This window comes from Ursus americanus, chromosome 6, assembly GCF_024610735.1.
Source record: "Ursus americanus isolate L20-20 chromosome 6, mUrsAme1.1.p, whole genome shotgun sequence".
In the NCBI taxonomy this organism is placed as follows: domain Eukaryota; kingdom Metazoa; phylum Chordata; class Mammalia; order Carnivora; family Ursidae; genus Ursus; species Ursus americanus.
This window is the reverse complement of record NC_142132.1, coordinates 49119378-49143716: the sequence shown is the minus strand read 5'-3', so window position 1 is coordinate 49143716 and position 24339 is coordinate 49119378. Positions and strand designations below refer to the sequence as shown.

Sequence of the window (24339 nt, the reverse complement as noted above, 5' to 3'; positions counted from 1 at the left end):
ATTACAAGAACATGTTACTTTTGGGCTATTTCCTCAAGGAGGGAGAAAAAGGAAACAGTGAGAGAAGATGTGATTGAAGGGGAAAGGAGAATACTGAACACATTTAATAGACGTCCTTTCTCTAAAGCACTTAAGCAGCAGCAAGCATAACCTCGGAGCATGTCTGATGATATTTCAAAGCTTCCCTTCACAGATCACCTTGCAATTCCAGGTCACAAGGTGGGAGCTGCCAGCAGTCCTGGTATTAAACCACAGCACCAGCTTCCAGTCCTCCTTTAAGTGAGGTGGCTTGCGATGGACTAGCCTAGGGTAACTGTGCCAACTTACAGCTGCCCTGTCCTGTCTCCCTGCCAAATGGACTCAGACTTCAAGCGAGTAGTTTCACAAGCCTGCAAGGAATGGATATTTATAAAGACAAGTTATGTCGTGGTCATATTCACATAGCATCACCATCAACTCAGCATCCAGGCAAACCAGAACCATATCTTCTGTGAACAATCTGCTTTACTTAATGCAGGATGCTAGGAAGAGAGACACATGGGGAAAATGAGGAGTAGGTAGGTCTGACCAACTTAACCAAGTAGAAGCATGTCACCTTTTTTTTTTTTCTTTTTGCTTTCTTCTCTCTCTCTCACCCTCTCTCTCTTTTTACATAGGCCTTTGTCAGAGGCATTTGACATATAGTGGAAAGAGCATGCATCATAGAATTAATGGACCTTGTCCTTGGTTCAGTTTCTGCGCTTACTGGCTTTGTGTCCTTGAGCAAGTCCCTTTCTATCTCTGGGCCCTGTTTCCTCATTTGGAAAATGTCAACTTCATTGAGTTATATGAGTTATATTGAGCATTATAAGGAAATAATGGGTGTGCACATCCTTTGTAAAATGTAAACTATATTGCTCTTTTTCAAACTGGGAGATGCCTCAAGGCTGCTCAGCATATTGTATTCAACTCATATGTAAAGAATGTTAAAGAGAAATATTACCAAATCAGGAAGAATTGCTTGTGTTAATAAACAGTTTGAGAAAAAAATTTGCTAATACTTAACATTCTTCTTTGTTTATTAATCTACTAGTTAAATTTTATTGAGCATATCATCACCATCATCAAAAATATTTGGGTGTCTACCATTTATTTATTTGGTAGACATTTGTCAGGTGCTTAAGTGCAAGACACTATGTTAGCCCCTATGAACGAACTAGTAAGGGAAAGGAGAATCCACATTCAGAATTAGATAGTTATAATAATTCAAGGCTATGCTGTGATAAGTATTATAATTTCTAGAATCACAGCATATCATACCTGGATATCTATATGATACCTCACCCCATTTAACTCTTATCTAATGCATGAATTCTGTCTATACCTGATAACTAAGAACTCACTCTGTGGGGGGGGAGGGTCATTCTATCTCAATTTGATCTAGTTGTTAGAAAATTAAGGAGGGCACGTATTACATGGTGCACTGGGTGTTATACGCAACTAATGAATCATCGAACTTTACACTGGAAACCGGGGATGTACTGTATGGTAACTAACATAATATAATAAAAAGCATTAAAAAAAAAAAGAAAGAAAACTCTTCTTTATAGTTCCTGCTTGGACCTCTTGCCGCCACACAACTAGCTTCCTCTTCCACATGATCGCTGCTTGGATATTTAAAGATGGTCTTCATGCCTCCGCTGGTGCCTCTTTTGTCCAGAAGATAGAGTACCATTCTTCAGGTCTCATTGTCCCTTTCTTTCACTATCCTGCTTTGTCACTTGTGAATCTGCCCAGGTTTCCAACCTGGCCTCAAAATTCCAAAGTGGTTCCCACAGGGCATAATAGAATGGGACTCAAGCTCTGTGTTTAAGGTTCTCATTGGAATTTACAATCCTAGAGATTATTAGCAAACCCTCCTTTTGTTTACATGTAGTATATCCCTCTTTCATGTAGCTACACACTCTCATTGTATATTTGTGAAGTTTGCTTTTTAGAACCAAGTTCACAACTTCATAATTATATTTACTACATTTTATTCATTGATGTTGTCATAAACACCTACCTCTAATATAGGTCATTCCTAATATAGTACAGTCCCTACCAGGATCAAGGGAACAATTATTCAAGGGTTATTGCATAGTATATAAGTCATGCATTGACTCTGAGAGTTTACCTGTGATTCACTTTTAATCACTTCCCACAGTTGTATTTATGATGTCAATGTTCTCCCATTTCCCACAGAAGTGGCCTGAGAAGAAAAAAAAAAAAACCACAAACATTTGATTTACCCACAATCTTATTAAGATTTTGAATATCCCTTCCCTCCGGGAGTCAAAAAACAATAAAAAGTAGATATAGGAGTCAGAGAGGGACAGGAATATTGGTTTTTATTGCTGATAAATTAAATTCAAGTGGGTGGTATGGTGCCGGCCAAGATTTTACCGCCTGTTTGCCAGGTGCACAGTAGAGGTGCTCTGCTCTCATGAGCTTACCTGCATTATGGCAACTGGAACAAAATATAAAATCAGGCAAGCAAATGGGCAGCACACAAAGAGAGCCCAGAGGGGCAGATCATCACACAAGAGGGCCAGAGTCCAATTTCCCACATCAGATTCGCTCCTCCCCTAGGGTGAGTAGAGGTGCTACTTCTAAAGAGTGACCTAGTCCATTTTCTGAGCCAAAGAGGCATACTAAACAAAGGAGAGAATGGGTCCCTGAACAAGTTCTTGCATTCACAAATAGGGGTGGATTTCCATTACCCCTGTCTACTGCAGGATGAGCTGGCTTGTGTGGGTGCAGGTAGCTCTTCCATGGAGAACTACCTATCCATGCACGCCTGTAGCCACGCCTGTTCGTCCTTGGCCTGTAGCCATGCCTGTTCGTCCTTGGCCTTGTGAGTTTTTGTCTGTAGCCACGCCTGTTCGTCCTTGGCCTTGTGAGTTTTTGTCTGAGAGGCTAACAGTCCAACTGTCAGCTTGGAAACTGCTCACATCCTTCCCAGCACACTACCGCCTTCCCTTGGAATCTCACACTCTATAAGGGCTGGTGTTACTTGATATTAGACACCTGGATGTGGAGAGAAAATCAGCCTTATGGGTTTGCTTTTCTCTCCCTGAAGTCCCTGACTCCAAGTTGTGCTGCCCTGGGTGTGAGCTGAGAGGAGCAAACTGCTGGTCAGAGATGAGCATTGCTGTTGACATGCCCCTTAGTCCCACTCCTGGGTGTGTGTGGGGGGGGAGGGTTTAGAGTTACATATTTATATTCCTTTTTCTTCTGATTTCCTTTTTACTCTTAAGATCTTCTTATATTCTCATTTCTGGGTACAAATAGTTCTCTGATCTTCTACAAGTTCCCTGGAAGATTTTGCAGTCTCCTGTTCTAACCCAGAACAATTAAAATATACAGAACATCTTTTATAATCTCCCTGTCCAAGCTGTGTGTCCCTACTTCTTCACCTTTTAGAAGTTAGTTGGCACCACCCCATACAAACATGGCTCCTGGGTCCATTTGCTTCTATGTGTGGTTGTTGAGGACATTGCAGGTCGTTGAAGTCCATTGTACAGTATTTAGAAGATACATTTGTACTAATTGTCCAAACCCTCCCCATTTTTTATTCTTATAATACCCTTATTCTTTTCAAGTAATTCCATAACCATTATCTTATTTGGACTTTAAAGAATCTGATGAGTGAGGCAAATCATCATCCTGTCTTCCCATCCTATATCCAGAGATAGAGGCACAAAATGGTGGTCATTAGCTCAAGGCTTAGAAAAGAGTTGGGGGCAGAAGTGGGATGACACCACACCTGACCCCCGAGGCAACAAAGATTCTACTGCACCTGTCTGCACAAGCTTTATAGGATTAGGACTCTCGCATGGCTGACAAGATGCTGCCCCACTAGGGGCCAACTCCATCAGCTCTAGTTGAATGCCCTGCTTTGGCACAACTTCTGGAGAAAGCCCATCCCCTGAGTAAATGGGAAAACTTATTTATGGTGGGGGAAAATAAAATAAAAAGTGTCACCATTGTGTGGTGACAGTTGTAACCACATTTATGGTGGTGAGCATTGCATAATATATAGAATTGTCGAATCACTATGTTGCACACTTGAAACTAATATAACATTGTCAGTGAACTCTACTTCAATAATAACAATTGAGAAAAAAAATCACAGAAGATTTGGGTGACATTTGGTGGCAAAAGACAGAGTTTAAGTGCAGCAAAACTAATGGGAGATGAAGCAGTTCAATGATCCAGTTTACCTCTGTGCAACATGTTTGGAGTGTTATAACAGCTCAGATGGACTAAAGGAAAAAGAAAACACTCATTTTGTCCTTGTAGAAGGCCAGTGAAAGAACTCTTGTGCTATCTGTTAAAGCCACTGGGAGGGGGAGGGATTTGGATGGACAAGGAGAACACTTATGTGCCTACATATTTGTCCATATTATGTTAATGAGAAGAGTGAATTACAGACATCCATCCATACAGAGCCTGCAACACTGTGAAGTTTTGTCTTTAATTAAGACCCATATCCTTGCCCCTCTATCCTGTATTAAAATGAGAGTATTACTAAAAAGAAGAAAAAGAAAAACAATAGACAACTAAAACCTCCCACCAAGAAAACCTCTGCAATTTTGGATAACTCATATGACAAATTATTCCACTTTAATGAAAAGTGAAAAAAATGCAAAGGAATCCATGTGTATAGATGACTTGAGTGCATCCACCCATATCCCAAAGCACCACGTTTCCAAAGGGCAGAGATAGCCTCATGCAACGCCTCTTTTCTTTGTTTAATTTCCTCACGATGCATCATTTTCGAAGGTGATGTGCCCAAGTTCTCTCTCCCCCACATTGTTTTCAAACCCGGTCACCACTGCATGCATTTCTAAATGACAAGGCGACTGGGTCTAAACTTTGATATGTTGGGAGAAAACTCAAACTGACAGGTGGAGGAGGCAGAAAGAGGAAGGCACTGCCCATTCCTCCCTCATCCCAAATGTCATCCCTTCCTTGTCCAGGCTAACCAGGCACTCCTGATGAAGAAACGAGCAGACACTTGAAAGTTTCTGACAGGTGTCATGGGCGCAGGCACTGAGTGGCCAGGAGTGATGGAGCTTGACGTGACAGTGGCAGAGCGATCGAGGCTGGCTCCAGGACATGCAGAGTTTGGTGTATGTCAATTCCAATTCTTGTCATGTCCCAACTCCAAAATGGTAACTATAAATGGACAGAGCCAGTGGGAAGTGTTCAGAAAACTTGAAAACATTCTTTCCTGCCCAAGTGATATTGCCAAGCTGCCACAACCTAGGATCAGCCACCCGAAGTAGGTGCCCTCCAGCTAGGGAGGGTCAGGAGGGGGAGGCGGAGTGGGTCACACTGGTTTGATGTGCTTTTGCGTGCTCTCTTCTTTTGTTCTCTGCATTGCCCTCTAAGAAAAGGGTTTCAATTATTCTAGTTCTTTCCCACATTTCTGCATGTGATTTTTGTGCTGCCAGCATTTTCCCCCACCAATAACTTCTGACGACTCTAATTCCTTTAATATAACGATCTTTGCAGCAAATCCCTCAGAATCTAAATATTTGGCAAACCTGCTCTTCTGACCCGGCTGGAGAGTGATTTATAATGGGAAAGGAGAGCTAGCTTCTCGGTAACACTGTGCAAATAGTTTCATAAATATTCCTCTGTTGCATTATTTTGAAATATTACTTCTTTTAACAGTCTGCCAAAGTCAAATATTTCTGCTAAATAAAAATCCATGGCTAGTCCTCTCACCCAGCCAAAGTAACAGGTGGTAACCAAGCTCACCTGGTGGGAGAGCCCGGCTTGATTAACTCCAGCCCAGAAGTGATGGTTAACTGGCATTAAGGCATGATGGATGGCAGCAGATGTGTGTATAATCTTTAGCCTGGCCTTCCAGCCTCCTAACGGAGAATGTATTTATTTAATGGTTCTTAACTCAATACATTGGCTTGTCATTAAGCATTTTTAAATAACATAAGGACTTTATAAGTACATTCATTTTATAAAAATCCAACAAATAATTATTTGATACAAAGTCAGGGGTACATATAGGCTCTGAATCTGGTTTCCACTGCAAATCCCTTGGAGCCTCAGGCACAGCGATAAATCAACTGTGGTGTGACTGTCTGCCTCTACAAATGCCAACAGTCAACGCGGAAGTGGAATGAAAATTCTGGTGTCACAGTGACCCAAGTAGAGCCTGAAATTTGAGAATAACAGGGCCCCCGAGTAGATACTTTAATTGCAACCTGCCTGTGGAGTGCCAAGGTAAGTTTGGGCCATCTGTGCTCCTACGTCGCAGTTTCAGCTACTTTCTGCTCTGGTTTTGTCCTTGGTAACTGGAAATGACCCATATAGCAGAGTATCTCCATCTGCCTGAGAATAGTGATGGCCAGCTTGTGTCAGGACCCCCAGGCCCTCCCTGTGCACTCATCACTCCTGGTATCTCATCCTTTTCCCTGATTCAAGCTCACATCTCTACAATGTTTACTCCCAACTATGTCTTTCTAACTAATTGTATCTTCCAGCCTGTCGCCTTCCAACTCCATCCTGACAATAACCCTGATATGCATACATCCGAGGCTGAAGGAATCTGCTTGCTCCTACCAGTTATGTTCTCTTCCGGTTCCCTGCTCTGCTGGTTGTTCTGCCATTCTGCCATTGGCCCAGCCTCTAAATTTCAGTAAGACTTTAAATTCTCCTCTTCTGTGTAGTGAAAAGAAGGGACACGTGTACCCCAATGATCATAGCAGCAACGTCCACAATAGCCAAACTGTGGAAGGAGCCGAGGTGCCCTTCAACAGATGAATGGATGAAGAAGATGTGATCCATATATACAATGGAATATTACTCAGCCATCAGAAAGGATGAATACCCACCATTTGCATCGACATGGATGGAACTGGAGGGGATTCTGCTAAGTGAAGTAAGTCAAGCAGAGAAAAAATATTATCATATGGTTTCAAACATATGTGGAACATAAGCAATAGCATGGAGGACCATAGGGGAAGGGAGGGAAATCTGAAGGGGGAGAAATCAGAGAGGGAGACAAACCGTGAGAGACTATGGACACTGGGAAACAAACTGAGGGTTACAGAAGGGAGGGAGTGGGGGGATGGGGTAACAGGGTGATGGGTATTAAGGAGGGGCACGTGTTGTGATGAGCACTGGGTGTTACACGTAACTAATGAATCATTGAACACTACATCAAAAACTAATGATGTAGTATACAGTGGCTAACTGAACATAATAAAAATTAATTAATTAATTAATTCTCTTCTTCCTTTTCTCCCTGCAGTCAAGCAGTCATTCAGATCTGTCAGTTTTCTTACATAAAACTTCCTCCATCTGCCCCCCATTCTGATTCTTGACATGTTTTTATAGCTTGATTTTTAAATTATGTATTTTCATCATGAACTTTTCAAACAATATGGCAAAACATAAAGGAAGAAAAATACAACCAGAACACAAATTAAAAGTAATATCCAAAATCATACTGCCCATGAGTATCTCATAAAATTAGACAATATTCTTCAAGACTGTTCTTAATGCATATACGTGGATGGATGGATGGAGAAAAACTAAAACAGATTATGCTACCCATGTTATTTTAATGAAATATAATTTTGAGAGGAAAAAGAAAAATAAATTAAAAATAAGGGACTTGCTTAACTTCAGCTATTTCTTTACCACAAGGGATATAAATGCCTAAATTACCTAAGGCTAAAAATCTGTGAACTTCCAACTTTAAGAGACTGTGGAAATACTGTACTTCTTAAAATTCCACTTCAATTTTAATCAATAGTGATCAAATTCACACAATGAAAGGTAAGTGGGTGGCCCTTTTATACTTCCTGTCAAGATTCCTACCCCCACCTCCCAAATTTACTTACCAAGAGTTATAACACTTATGTTCTATAACCACAATGTACAGAGTATAATCATCTTAGTTCTCTGTTTGCATTCATTCATTGCTCACCACCAGTCTTTTCTCTGGAGCTTCTCCATTCCTGAGTGTTCTGGTTTTGATTCCTCCTGCTTGGTTAGGTTTGGTTGTGGAGTAGTTTTCTCAAAAAAGAGTTTTGTGCTGCATTCTCTGAGTTCTTTGCAGGCCAGATCACACTCTTATTCTATCAGCAAGATTTAGCCTTTGCAGTACTGATTTCTGACATTGAACACCCTCTGCTCCTTTTACAAGTCACCATTCTCTTTTATTGGACTGGATTCCATCATTGGGTGGTTGTATGCTCATTCCCCATCACCACCAAAAAGGGAAGGAAGGAGGGGGGAAGGCAGAATGGAAAGGAGGAAGATAGGAAAGAAGGGAAGGAAGGAAAGAAAGAGAGAAAAGAAAAAGTACTGAAACACCTAAAAGGTGCTTGCTATATGACCAAGTGCTGTCACCCTTCAAAATGTCTTCACTTTGCTCCTTTGCTTGAGTGTGCTTTAGAATTGTTCACTCATTTTTTTCTCAATATGCTGTAATTTGTTTCTATTTTATATTTGAAAAAAAAAGATGCTTATGGGACTTTTTTATATTGTATTTATTGTTACTAGTGTTATTTCGTTGTAAGCATGATACATTTTTTGGTACTTTTAACTCTGAAATTTACTGGGGACTTCCAAGTGATCTAATATATGGGCAAGCTTTGCAAATAGTCTATGCCTTAAAAAGAAGGTATATTCTTACTTATTTTTTTTTAAAAGATTTATTTATTTCAGAGAGAAAGAGACAGAATGAACAGGGGGAGTGGCAGAGGGAGAGGGAAGGCTGAAGCAGACCACCTGCTGAGTGCAGAGCCCAATCCCAGGCTCAATCCCAGGACTCCAAAATCATGACCTGAGCTGAAATTAAGAGTGGGCCACTTAGGGGCGCCTGGGTGGCACAGCGGTTAAGCGTCTGCCTTCAGCTCAGGGCGTGATCCCGGCGGTATGGGATTGAGCCCCACGTCAGGCTCCTCCACTATGAGCCTGCTTCTTCCTCTCCCACTCCCCCTGCTTGTGTTCCCTCTCTCGCTGGCTGTCTCTATCTCTGTCAAATAAATAAATAAAAAAAATCTAAAAAAAAAAAAAAAAAAAAAAAAAGAGTGGGCCACTTAACTGGCTGAGCCACTGAGGCACTCCAAGAAATATTTTCAGTATTTGAAGCTCAAAATATATCAATTAATATACCTATTTTTTAATCTTTTTTTTTTTTTTTTGAGAAAGAGAGAGTGAGTCGGCGGGGGGGGGGGGTGGTGGACAGAGGGATTGAGAGAGAGAGAAAGAATCTTAAGCAGGTTCCACACTCAGTGCAGAGCCTGACACAGGGCTTGATCTCATGACCCCGAGATCATGACCTGAGCCAAAATCAAGAGTCAGATGCTTAGCCAACTGCGCAACCCAGGAGCCCTCCTTTTTAATTATGTTATTTGAGTCTTCTGTTTGTCTCCTTATAAAGACAGATGAGTTAAAATCTTAGGCCAGCATATTTTTGCTTATCCATGTAACTATAGCATTCACATGCATAAATCATGTTGATTTATGCATGTGAATGCTATATTATTGATTGCATATAATTACAATAGTTATGTATTCATTCTTTATTATATTATTTAGCCTGATATTAACGTATATATTATATATAAATGTATAAATAAGATATAATATATTTAGGATTATTTAAGGATTTGGGACTATATTCAATAAGATGTATTATTAAGTTTGCTAATTCATTTTCTTTTTTATTTCATCTTCCTTGTTTATGGTTGCCTTTTATTCTTCCACATCTTCTGAGTCATGATGTATTAGGTATGTCTCCTATACAGAACATAGAATTGCTTTTATTTTTCTCTATCAATATTTATGTACATTTTATTGTGAAAATTTTCTAACAATTAACAAAGTTGAAAGACTTTTAGAGAAATGTCCACGGGTTTTGTTTTTTAATCCAACCTGAAATTCTTCATGTGTGTTTCTGTGGTGGTCAACTTTGTATCAACTTGACTAGGTTTTAGCACTAGTCTAGGTTTCTGTGAAGGTATTTAGCAGATGTGATTAACATCTATAGTGAGCTGACTTAAAGTAAATGATTATTCTTAATTATCTGGCTGGGCCTGATCCAATCAGGTTAAGTTCTTAATAGCAAGAAACCTGAGGCTGTCTTGAGGAAAGAAAAATTCTACCTGTACACTGCAGTATTAGATCCTGCCTAAGATTTTCCAGCCTGCTCTTCCTGATGGCCCAAACTGCATATTTTGAACTTGCCTGGCCTGCCCCACCATCACATAAGCCAATTCTCTGCCATAAATATCGTTATATATATAACCACTGGTTGTGCTTCTCTGTTGAAACCCTGACTGATATGGTGTTCTAAAGTGGGCAACAAATACATTAGCTCATTTTTTATTTCTTGTCCTCCTTTTCTACTATATTATTTTATTCTATTTCTAGTCTTCCTAGTCTTATTAAAGTTTAGTGTGTGTCCATGTGTGTATGAGTGTGCATGCGCATGTGTGTGTGTTGCAAATGTTGCATCTGCTGATGTCTGGAAACAAGGGCCAAATACACAGTGAGTGGAGAGTTATGTGCAATAATCCCTCAAAGATAGTGCACATGGACAAAGTGATCCAAGAAAGAAAATATGGAGTAGCTGCATGGTGTGTACAGTCCTGTACTCCTCTGTGGCTTGCTGCGTTCAGACTTTATTTCCTGGTGGTTTGAAATATTAACACATTGATAAATACCATACATGAATCAACGATTTCTTCAGTATACCGGCACCCATCTCTACCAATTTCAAATCACATATGGCCTAACTCATGGAACAGAAGTATGCATTTTAGAGGATAGATGATACTTGATTTGTGAACCTTAAATGGTATGCTTTGATTTCAAGCTGTTTAAGATGAGGAAATCAGCATGCTTTTCTACTTCTCATCTTTTTCTCCTTAATTGCTCCATTTCTATTTGTATAGTTTCTGCATTATTAAAGCACGTATTATTTTATTTTGTACTGTAGTCCTAATTGCCAATTTTATTTATTTACATTTAGTTATAAGTTTACAGTTTAATCGTTGTTATAGACTCAATACTTAGTATCAGTACCACTATTAGACTCAGACAAAAGGATCCTTTAGCAGTCCCTGCTCTGGCCCTTTCCTCTGAATGTGGATGCCATAAACTGAATGTGTCTCCCCAAAATTCATGTACTGAAGCCTTAACCCCATGGTGAGATGGAATTTGGAGGCTGGATCTTTGGGAGGAATTAGGTTTATATGCGCTCATGAGGATGGGGCCACCATGGTGGGATTTGTGTCTTTATAAGAAGAGGGAGATAACCAGAGCTCTCTTTCTCTATCACATGAGAATGCAGCAAGAAGGCAGCCATCTATAAGCCAGGAAGAGAGTTCTCACCAAGAACTGAATCTGCCAGCATCTTAATCTTGGACTTCCCAGCATCCAGAACTGTGAGAAATAAATGTTTGATGTTTAAGCCACTCAGTATATAGTATTTTGTTGCAGCATCTTGAGCTGACAACACAGTGCCCCTCCCCATGGGGTGAAGAATCTGCACGAGCCAATAGAAGATACCTACCCCAAGCCGACATACTCCCATCCACATCATGTTTTCATTATAAACCCTAGAGCTGACTACCTAAACCACTCTAAAATCAATTCTATGGCTTGAAAGCAGCCAATATAAGGATGCATTACCTTTAAAAGGAACAATAATAGGACAGACGGCTGATGTCCCAAGAGAAACTATAGCAGCTTGTGGACAACAGAATGGTATATTTGAAGTACTGAAATTTAAAAACTGCCACTTTATAATTCCATACCCAGCAAAAAATATCCTTTAATAGTGAAGATAAAAATAAAGTTTCTAGACAAAGACTGAGAGAATTTACTTCTTGCAAGTGTGAGCTAAATAAAGACTAAAGGGAGTTCTGGTAGAAAGAAAATTATCTGACAGAATCAAGGGTATGCAGTAAGGAATAAAGAGCACAATAAGAAAGGGAAATATGTGGACAACCAGAAAGGCATATTGACTGTACCAAAGAGCAATGTCTTGTGTGATTTAAAATACATATCCACAATTAAAATGTATGATAACAACTAACACGAAAAACATCAAAGATGCTAGAATAAATGGAGGTTAAATATTCTAAGGATTATCTGGGAAGAGGTGAAAGTACTAACATATTAGATCCTAAAAACTTAACAATGTATTTTGTAATATTTAGGAAAACCACTAAAAGAATAGAAGAAAAAAAGAGCGTGGTAATGAAGAAAATAAGGGGAGAGAATAATAAAAATATTTGATTAATCAGGGGTGGCTGGGTGGCTCAGGGCATGATCCCAGAGTCCTGGGATCAAGTCCCACATCAGGCTTCTCCACTAGGAGCCTGCTTCTTCCTCTCCCACTCCCCCTACTTGTGTTCCCTCTCTCTCTGGCTGTCTCTCTGTGAAATAAATAAATAAAATATTTAAAAAAATAAAAATTAAAAAATGAATAAATAAATAAAATCTTTTGTAAAATAAGAATTAAAATAAATAAATAAATAAAATCTTTAAAAAATAAAAAATATTTGATTAATCAAAAAATTTTGAAGAAAGGAGACAGAAAGGAACCAAAAGTAGATAATAACTGAAAAACAGTAAGATGGTAAATATAAATCTAAATACATTGGTAATAATATTAAATGTAAATTGCCTGAATATTTCAATAAAAGACAAATATTCTTAGATTGGATAAAACCTCAGACTCAAATTACATTATACTTACAAGAGACAACTTCAGATAAATTGTAGAGTACCTTGAATATTGATGGATGGAGAAAAGATAAGGAAACATTAGCCATAAGAAACCTGTTGTAATATCAGATAAGGCATGAAGCATTACTGGAGATGATTTCCTGACAAAAGGTCTATTAGCCAAGAAGATAGAAAAATTTATATGAACCTAAAAAATGACCTCAAAATATAAGTAGCAATTGAAAAAAAAGAGAGAGAGAGAGAGAGAGAGAGATGAATCTATAAGCCAAATGGGAGAATTTAACATGCTTCTCTTAGTAACCAGTAGAACAAGCAGACAAAAATTAGTAAGAATCTACAGGGCATCTGGGTGGTTTAGTCATTAAGCGTCTGCCTTCGGCTCAGGGCCTGATCCCAGGGTCCTGGGATCGAGCCCCATATCAGGCTCCCTGCTCTGTTGGGAGCCTCCTTCTTCCTCTCCCACTCCCCCTGCTTGTGTTCCCGCTCTTGCTGGCTGTCTCTCTGTCAAATAAATAAATAAAATCTTTTTAAAAAATTAGTAAGACTCTAGACTCCATTAACAACATGATGAGGAAATATGAATCTAATAGAGGACATTGAAGTGAACATTGACAGAATCACATTCTTTTCCAGTAGATACGGAACATTTATCAAACTTTGTGACATGCCAGACTTTAAGGTTAGTCTCCACCAACTTCGGTGTCTCACCCTTGACACTATTGACATTTTGGGCTTGATAAAATTCTTTGTCATGAGAGACTGTTCTGTGCATTATAGGATGCTTAGCAGTATTCCTGGCCTCTATCCGCTAGATGCCAGGATCAGCTCCCCTCCCCCAGTTATGACAACAGCACTCATCTCCAGATATTGCCAGATGTCCTCTGGGGGGCAAAATTATGACTAATTTTGAGTATGTTCTCTTAAAATAGTTTAATGAAGCCAGTGATCAGTACCAAAGATTATTAAAACTCCCCACAGTACGCAATTAGACAATAGAGTTATAAATAACCCATGAGGCAAAGAAATAATTGAAATGGAAATTGAAATATATTTTAAATTAGATTATCATGAAATAAAGCTTATCAAAACTTATGCAATGAAGCTCAAACTGTTCTTAGAAGAAAATATATAGGGTTAAATGCATATATTAAAAAGAAGAAAGTATAAACTCAAGATAGGAAAGTCAGGATTTACAAGTGAGATTGGCAAATGTTCTCCCCAAAAAGTAACTATAAAGCTGGACAAAACTAACCAGTAATATCATGTAATTACTCTGAAATTCTACCAAAGTCATATAATGATCTGTGATAAATTATTGAGTTAGGATAAAAACAGTGGGATTCTGTGGCATTCAGCCCTGGGGATGAGGCTACTCCCATTACCCCCTCCTTCAAATAGGTCATGTGGAGATTCTGCCAGGACAGTGTAGGCTATGAGGACCAGCAGTTTTTCTGACACAGTTGAGGAGGACTCACTCCATTAGTGGCAATAGGTATTGCCCATCTTCAATGGAAATGACTTCTCTTAGACAAACAAGTGGCAAGGCCAATGGCTTCATTCTAGTAGCCTGAGATTGTAGTCCTGATTGGGACAAACATATTTTTGGCTGAGTCTATATACATGGTCAGTGGAGACAGAGAGCCTCCAAGCTATTCTCACACTCCTGGCTTACCCTGAGACTGTGTACATAAAGTACAAGACTCAAAAGGAATTAGAGGACAGTAAAACACAAGGTAGACTGAAAACATCTTTTTTAATGCCTTATATTTAGACTATGTGAAGAACTCCTATAACTCAATAATAAGATGAAAAATTCAATTAAAATACAGGTAAAATATTTGAACAATCATTTCATCAAATAATACATAGAAATGGCTAATATGCACAAAAAAGCACTTAATAACATTAATTTCTAGAGAAATGCAAATTAAAATCACAATGAGATATCACTATACACCCACTAGAATGACTATAGTCAAAGACAATACCAAGTTTTGGTGAGAATGTGGAGAAACTAGAAGGCTTATGCATTGCTGATAAGAATGTAAAATAGTACAGAAACTTCAGAAAACAATTTAGCAGTTTCTTAAAAATTTGAAGATAAATTTAATATATGATGCACTATTTCCACTCCTAATCATCTACCCAGGAGAAATGAAAACCTACGTCCACACAAAGACACGTACATTAATATTCAGAGCTGCATTAGTCATTCATTCCTGATATTTGTAACTTAGGTCTTTTATCCTTTTCTTGGCAAACCCCTGTGAAAATTGATAAAGAGAAAAAAAAGCGAGAGAGAGAGAGGGCACAAGTTACAAATATCAGGAATAAATAAGGAAATGAAAATACAGATCCTATATATATTTGAAGGAAGGTATCATGAACAATTTATGCCAATAAATTTGAAAAACTAGATGAAATACTAATTTAAAAAAGGCAACTCACTGAAATTGACACAGGAAGAAATAGAAAGTGTGATTATCCATTTCCCTGGTTAAAAAAAAAAATTGACTTTCCAGAAAAAATATCCTTTAGGAATGAGGGTGAAATAAAAACTTTCTCATCTGAAGGAATGCTAAGAGATTTCTGTTACCAGCGACAAGCCTGATCTAGAAGAATTGCTAAAGGAAGTTCTTCAGACAGAGGGACATGATAACAGAGTAAAACTTCAAACTATGGAAGTAAAGGAAGAACAACAGAAATACTAAATAGGTAAATATAGGGGGCTATCCTTTTCCTACTGAGTTCTTTAAAAATGTATTTGTCCATTGAAATAAAAAATTAAAACATTGTCCCAAGGGGTTTTCGATGTATACAGATATAATATGTAAGACAACTATAACCAAAGAAGAGCGGGTACAGGGACCTATATTGTGGTACACTCCCTACATTACACACAAAGTGGTGAAATGTTGATTCTAAGTAGAATGTTAGAAGTTAAGATTGGATTTTTTAATCCCCAGGGCAACAAATAAAAATTACACAAATATATTTAAAAGCACAAAAGGGCAGGAAAGAAAAAACAGAGGAATAAAAACCAGAAAACAATAAAATGGTAGATTTGAATCCAAACATATCAACATCACTAAATGCTGATTGGTAAACATTAAGAGAAAAAGATCATCAGAATTGATAAATATATAACTAAAAGAAACTATAGAAATTCTCTGGAACTATAGAACATACATAGATTAAGAGTAAAAAGCACAAAAGTCTACCTTGCAAACACTAATTAAAAGAAAAAAGGTGGAACATTTATATTAGTATCAGACAAAGTAGAACCTGGAAAACAATAACCAAGGATAAAAGTGGACAATATATAATGATAAAATGTCAATTTACCAAAAAGACATAATGATCGTAAAGAAGTATACACCTAACTACAGAGCTTTAAAATGGACTACTGTGGGCTGAGTTGTATCCTTCCAAAAAATGTGTTCAGTGAGCTCTAATCCAATATAAATGGTGTCCCCTTAAGACGAGGAGAAGAGACACAATGTGACAGCTGTCTTAATACTTGTTACCTTTGGAGTGGCGCTGACTGGAATGGGCCATGAAGGATCTTGGGTAGAACCAGTAATATTGTATTTCTTGATCTGGGGTGGTGGTCACACGGCCGTGTGCACTTTGTGGAAAATCCATTAAGCTCTATTGTGTTATATTTTGTGTATTTTGTATTTTGTATATTTTGTGTTTCTGCATGTACATCATATTCCAATAAAAATTCTATTTAAAATATCTAAAAATAAATAATATGCCCAAGTTGTATAATCTTAGAACCAATTTTAGCTTCTATTATTCTGTTCCAAACAAATAATAGGTATGTAGGCAGGTAGGTCGGTAGGTAGGTATATATAGGATAGATATCCCCAGAGCACCCTGGAGAGTACTCATTACCTGTTTGGGCAGGAGAGAGTACCTTGATGTTGGCATATAGTAAGAATACCTTCAGCAGTTCCTGGGAATAGGGTTAAAAATAATAAAGTGGGCAGTCTGACGAGAAGGATGAGTAGTTGTAGTGATAGTGGAGGCTTTATAAAGTATAAAATGCGATTATTAGTATGGAAGTGTTGAATTACTATATTGTACACTTGAAACCAATATAACACTGCATGCTAACTAACTGAAACTAAAATAAAAACTTTTTTAAAAAGTTGTTACTATAATTATTAGAACTTGTTAACCTCAGAAGGGACAGACAATACATAACATATACTCACAAAATAGACAAATTATTCAATTGATGATATAATTGATTCATTTGATTGCTACTCTCTTTCCCCCTTATTATATAGTCAAGAGATAATCATGTACTATGCATAATAAAATAGAAGTTCAGAAAGATAAAACAACATAAAGACAAAACAAAAACCCTGAATAAACAAAGCAAACAAAACAAGCTAAATCTACAGAAATGATACTGTGAGGACATTTAATCTTAGACCAGAGGGCTCATATCAGGAATGAACCTTATGCATGCTTGAAACATGGGCCTACTGGAGTTCACCATACCTGGAAATTAATCATTAATTTATGTAGTCCTGCAATAAAGAGAAATGTGCTGGGATAGAAAGCATCTATCACTTGCATCCGAAGAGCAAGCAGCACCACAGTCAGAGACAGATGGGTGAGGGGGAGGGAGGCAAGAAGGTATTTTTAAAAATAGAAGAATGATGAAATCAAGCTTCTTGCTGCTGGTTGAATCCTCATTCCATGGAGTGTTACCCACAGCAGCTGGGTTTTTTGTGAGGGGCTTGGGAAAAGTGGAAGCCTCTCCCTGTATCCAATACCTGGGGGCAAGCTCTCAGCTCATGCTTTGTCAGAATATCACCTCTCATCCTTGATCATCAAAGAAACATCACATACTCTAACCATGTCTGTTGGTGTCTTTCACTCAGTGTTATTGTCCTGCTGACCAACCAGGCATGTAGGCAGGCATGTAAACTCGAGTTGAATTTTGTAGGATCTTACTGCCATTTTGAGGGTGTTGCTCTTTATATTAAGTGTAATGAGTTTATTGAATAAGTTTATCTTCCATTGACATGACTGTATTTATGTTTTGCAGTGAGCACCCTGGCTATCAGATGTACTCACTGGTAAGAACTTTGGGGCTCTTTAGGAAGTTCTTGCAGAAGACCAGTAAGAGATGGTGCTGGTGTAGAGAAGGACAGGGATCAGCAAACCTTTTCTGTAAAGGACGAGGTAGTAAATATTTTAGGCTTTGTCAGCCATATGGCCTCTAGCAAAACTACTCCACTTAAAACGGCCACAGACAACCTATTAACAAATGGGCGTGTCTGTGGTCCAATAAAACTTGGTTTACGCAGGCTGGATCTGGCCTGAAGACCAAAGTTTGCTAACGCTGAATGGGGATAATGGTAAGGGAGACACAGGGTTTTAAGAGATGCTTAACAAGTAAATCAGAAGGTCTTTCTCAGGGATCCAATGTGAAGGCAGGGGGTGTAGGGGTGAAGACCCCGGGTATGGGTCAACTTCGTAGACTGGTAGTAGAGGCCCTTCATGCTCTATCTCCACTCCCCCTCCCATCCAAATGTAGTACTCAATAGTCAGTGTTTTTGGCTGTCCATCACACTTGAACACCTTTCTAAAGCTTCCAATGTTTCCACCTATTAATCCTCACTACCCTACAGTAGATGCCCGAAACTTGGCTTGCCGGTTTTCTGGCAGTGCAGGCATGTGACTTAGGCTCCCCTGGTCAGATGTTTCTGTGTGGGACTCTGATTCAGAACCTAGGGACTCAGTTAAGCAGATGCCAGCCAGACACCACTCTGAAGGGATGGAAGGAGAGATGTCCCAGAGACAGCAATGACTGAGACTCTAGTGACACGTCCTGACTCAGCATCAGGGTTGTGTATGAACCACAGCCTGGGCCAAGTGGCAGTGATGTCCCCACTGACATAGCCCATGATGAAGGAGGCTATGTAAACCTGGTTCTCTGGCTCCCCCCAGATAATCCGTGAGTCATATAACATCCTCTAATAAGTTTCTTTCCTTCTTGAACTACCCAAGACTAGGTCCCTGCTGTCCATAACTAAGAACCCTCACTGGTTCGCTGCTTCATCTCTCCCTCAGCCCTCTCTCCGGGCAAAAGAGAATTCCATAGAAGTTCCCAAACTATTTCTTCTATGAAGCATCTTTGGTCTCATCAGGGCTGTAAGTGTTGCACAAGCAACACATTTTTTTAAAAACCCAAATAAAAGGAGAATCATTAATAACTAAGCACTAAGTTGTGAGGAGAAAAGAGTAAGCTTGAAATCAAGTTTTCAAAAATAAGTTGATAAGGATAGCAGTTGGTAAGAGAGGAGAAAGCAGGGCAAGCTGGAAGAAGTCCATAGTCAGGGCCTCAGAAGCAGGGAGGAGGCGGGTCTAACTTGTGTACAGTTTGGATGGGGACATAGGTTAGGAGGCATATGGATGGGCAAGGCCAGATCATGCTGGAGAGGCCTTAGAATCTAATCGTGTGAGGGAGGACCATCAGAGCACAGCATTCCCTACAACTACTGACCTATAATTCCTTCCCAGTGCTTCTCCTTCCTGGTCTTTGTACATGCTGTTCCCTGTGCTTGGGGAGATGTCTCCCCGTTCTTCCTGCTGTTAGCCTCAGCTAAATGCCACCTGTTGGGATGGGCTGCACCATAGATCAGGTCCTCAGGAAACCAGGCTCTGAGATTTTCGTGGAGGTTTATTGGAGAGTACCCTCTGGAACAAGTCCTATAAGGGAGTGAGGGGAGCAGGATTGGGCAGAGAGAAGTTGGACTGCATGCAGCTGTACCAGAGCCCTCAGCAGATCCGGCACTGGGCTTGGAGCTTCAGAATTAACCTGCCCTGAGGCGAGGGAGTCAGATCTTTGTGTCCTTTTGTGGACCAGTCACTGGATTCAAGGGCTCCAGGAAGGGTGTGTTTCCTTGAGTGGGGAAATTATTTTCATTTAAGGGCAATTCCACAAGTGTAGAGGAGGTGGGTGGTCAGGAAGTAAGGAAATTACAGGCTAACTCCCAGCAACCCATCTCAACTAGGTCCCAGGTTATCTTTTATTTTTTTATAGCTGCTATTATTTTTCTTCCTAGTGTTTATGATGATACATAATTACATACTGTATTACTATCTCCTCCAATAAACTCTAACAATCATGAGTATAAGAACCATGCCAATTATAATCATCATTGTATCCCTAGCATCTAGCAGAGAGCCTGTCACATGGTAGGTACTCAACCAGTATTTGTTAAACGAATGAATACAAAAATAAAGAATCAATGCAAGAAAGCAGAGATGGCTGACATTGGAGCAGAGTAGCAAGTCCGAGTGCGGCCTGGACCAAGGAAGGCAGGGCCTGTATTTACAGCTCACCTGAAGCCCTCAGAACTACAGAGAAAGAGATGACAGTGAATGGGCTACCACAAGACAGAGTGAGTCAAAGACATCCTGGACAAGCCTATGTTTTATGAAGACCAGCCACTTTTGATTTTGCTGACTAATACTGAGGGACTTAAACCAAGAGTTTGAAACATGAATGCTGACTGAAAGAACAATCATAAGATGCCCTGCAGAGGTTTGCACATCACCAACGAATCCCTGGAAGAATTCAGAGCACTTCCTGTCAAAAGATGGCTCCTCTCTCATATCATGGTGCTGACAAGTGGTAAAATTAAATGTCAGCCAAACAACTTCCTTTGTGGGTGAATGGTTTCACAATCCATAATGCATGTTCACACGGCAATACATTAAGGGTAAGATTTAACATCAAGGCTGAGACCAGGTAATTAATCAAAACCCTGACTCATTTCTACAGACCTGTGAGCAGTACATTGGACTGCCTATTGTGGTTGATCCAGGACTTTCTATTCAAATGGGCAGACCATATAGCTCAAGACAATATGAGGTGGGAGTGTAAAAATGTCATTAAGAGGGAAGTGACTTGAAGACTGAGGCCAGAGACATTATGCCTCATTTCACCCAAACGTGTGCTACAAATGACAGATTCAGCCTCCCATCCAAGATTATGTTAAAGAAAAATATTTTAATGAAAACCTTAACCAAGCTCATGGATGATATAAATTCCTAGCTACTGTAAGTTAGACTCTAAAGCAAAGAGTGAAGAAGGGATCTCTTATTGAGCCCAAGGCTCACGTTACTGGGGAACAATCTTGGGCACCTAATTGAAGCTTTTCCATTAGAAACAGTGTCAGCAGAAGTTCGTCCTTTATATCCAGCGCACACAGCATGGAGGTTCCCCTCTTGTAGGGCGTTGGTGTGTATAGGTCTCCAGGGCAACGCCTATGATCCACGGAATCATTATCTTGGTGGCAAAAGAATAGATCCTGGAAGCATAATCCTATTCCTAAAAACTCACTTTTCTGTATATGTTGATGTTCCAAGTGTAACTTTCCAATGAGAGGAACACAAGGCTGTGAACATCATGAGCTCTGGGAAAGAAACCGAGTGTTGAGGAAAAAGGGGAAATGTCTCAGTGAAAACTGAAGAAAGATCACGTTAGAATTTTAAGTGGGAGGTAATGTAACATTGAGGAAGGAGCACAGGTTTTAAATTCAGACCAAGTTCAAATGCTGCGTGACCTGGGGTGTATGATTTGACCTCTCAGAGTCAGCTTCCTCTTCAATATGACAAGGTATTAAAACCAGCCTCAGAGAGACACACACAAAGCCATGCACTTATCTTCATCATTACGATAGATATTGTTATGGTTGTTGTTATTACTCCCTCTACCATGTTGCCTACAATATAGGCATTCTAGAAGTGTGTTCCTCCCCTCATCAGGTATTTCATGAAATGGGATTAATTCAATATTTCTTAACCCTTTCACATGCAGACTAACTTGTGGTGCCCTACCCTCATGTTCAGCGATGCCTGCATCTGATCTCCCCAGAAGAATAGCTACCCTTGACAGAATGTCCCCTTTGGACCAAGTCTGCGCTTAGCCCTGGAGGAATGGAGAGCAACAAGACTCCTGGGGCTCGCAGGCACTCAGAGAAGAGACAGGAAACAGATCTCTTACTGTGACATGTAGTAGAGAAAGGGTTCCAAGTATAGCCAGGGTGTGGAGGGGGAAACCAGAGGGGGTCGAAGAATGCTTTCTGGAAAATGATCAGTCAGAAGAGTGTGCCTGTCTTAAAGGTTAGCACTAGCTCTGTTGTGCCTCAGAGTCCCAGCAGGTACCTTTATTCAACCCCTCCCAGGCTCTTTGTCCCCTGCGTCAAGAGTGTCTTCTTTAGGTCCCAGGTCACCTAGAACTCATCATGCCTTCAAGAGTCTTGCTCACAGAATACTCACAAATTAGATGAAAAATTGAGATGATTGAAACGTAGGGCACTCTAATAAAGAGTAATAGTGATGCTGGACTTGAGTGACTTGTCAAGACTGTGTGTAGGGTCTAGAGGAGAGTCACCTGCCATGTAGGCTTTCTTGGTTACACAGTGCCTGGGATACCTAGCCAACTCCTGGAACATATCATGGACTCAGTGCTCTAGTTCTGACTCAGCAGAAGGCCATAGGTTTCCTTGAAGATAAAGCCCTCCCCCTACCATGGAGCCCTGGGCTTGGTGGGTTTTTCCTAGAAGACTATTTCTAGTGAATAGGGTAAGTGCCACTAGTCTACAGTGAATTCCCCAGAGATTCATTACCCCCTCAGCCAGACCTAAGACATCCTACATATGCTATTTCCTAAAAGCAGGGCCTCAGAATAGCCAGGACCCTTCCTACCCCAGGCCACCACTGCTTGTTGATGGAAGGAGCTCATGACATACCCACATCTCTTACGGTTGTTGTCCCACCTTTTTATCCGGCATCTTTTCTCTACCAATGTTTCTCATATTCTGGGATCCTGATGTCCTTCATGGTGAGTATATGGTTTTGTGCAAATCAGAGTCTGGGAAATGAATCATCACCCCAGCTTTGGGTGGGGGAGGGAGTGGGCCAGGGCTGAGGGATGCAGAAGAAATCCCATTATTGGGCCCAGAGGCAAAAGTATCCTGCTCAACATAGTCATGTTGGTCTCATATTATAAAATGATAGAGTACAACGTGGTTAAATACATCACTGATTTGCCAATAGTAGGTATTGGTGTGTAAGTCTAACTGGTGGTACAGCTGCCTGAGGTATTGATTTCACTGTCTAATGGTTGAGAGAGATGTTATCTTGATTAATTAGAAGTCAAAAACAAATGCATCTTCTATTAAATCTCTTGTGGTGTTCACCTGAAAAAAATTCTACACGTGTCTTAAAAATGTCGGAAACCTAAAAGGACAGGGTGAGGAGAGAGCAAACCACCCCTTCCGCCACCTGTCCTGAGTGAAGATAATGTCTGTGAGTTCTGGGCAAGCTGATGTGAGCTTATCGACCAGAAGGAAAGGGGGGTGCCCATCTTTCTCTTCTTTCCAACTGCAGCTTTAAATTCAGAAATTAAAAAGAGAAAGCACCACTGAATATAGCACTTTCCCTGGAGTTACATGCTACAGCCTTTCTGGGTTTGGCTGGATGTAAACGTTTCACTTACTCTGCCATCCCAAAGACTAGTAAATTGTTGCGTACAGGACTTCCTCTGCAAGAAGCATTTTAGAAGCACCCAAGGGATAATTTCCGGAATCCATGAATAGAGTGCTAAACACTATTGTTCTTAAAGATGAAAGGCATATGCATATCATCTGCAAGATTGCTAAATTTTGGTCACAGCATACTTTTACAGAAAAATCAAGGGAATTTTAGAAAGAGAAATATTACTCGGGCATTTTGGTGAGCTTTAAAAAAATAATTTATTGACCTTAAACTACCAATCCATACGACATGATAAACCATAATATAACACAAAGCTATAATGAGGGTTGATCTTCTTTGGGATTTGTGAGCTAATTTCTATAAAACAATCTACATTGGGTGGATATTGTTGTTTTTCCACATTTTCCTGTATGATCTAAAACTTTCTCCTTTCTTCAGGTTGAACACTACCTGTTTCAATGAAACTGAAGGTGAATCTACCTGCCATTGTGGGTGTGGCAAGAGGCTGAGTTATGAGCACATTTGGAAAACATTCTTATCTACCTGTGCTGAAATGTAATTGCTCTGCCATTTTTTAACTATTTGACATTGAGAAAATGATACGGCATCTCTAAACCAGCATCTGATTTGTTGTCACCGATCTGTTCAACAAATATCTATTAACAACTATTTATTGAAGTGAGGAGAATACAGTGATATAAACAAGAGATACTTGGTCCCCGCCCATATTGGAGATGAACGTGTAGTTGTACCATTCTGAATGGGATAATGTATGTAAAGGACTTTGGAGCCTATAATCTGTTTACTCGCTGTAAGATACTATTGCTACTTGCCTTGCAATTGCTACGTGATTTCCTCTTTTCATCAGGACTAAGCTTAAGCCATCCTATGTCATGTTGTAAAATGTTTATTTGAAAGTCTAAGCTACAGAATTTGAAAGACTGCCAAGTTCACTTTATTTTTTTTAAGGACATTTTTCTAGCTAGGAGAGAAATTTTTACCTGCAGAGCTCAGATTTGAGAACAGTCACCTGGGTCAAGGTCA

The 24339-nt window shown here is 39.7% G+C and overlaps 1 long non-coding RNA gene across 1 annotated transcript in view; it reads left to right on the top strand.

Annotated features, from left to right (window-relative positions):
- The first annotated feature begins 9220 nt into the window (after positions 1–9220).
- The window catches only part of LOC123783005 (uncharacterized), a 30734-nt gene continuing 15615 nt past the window's right edge, over positions 9221–24339 (top strand). The window contains exon 1 of the long non-coding RNA XR_006777097.2: positions 9221–23850. This is a non-coding gene — a long non-coding RNA (uncharacterized LOC123783005). The remainder of the gene's footprint in view (positions 23851–24339) is intronic.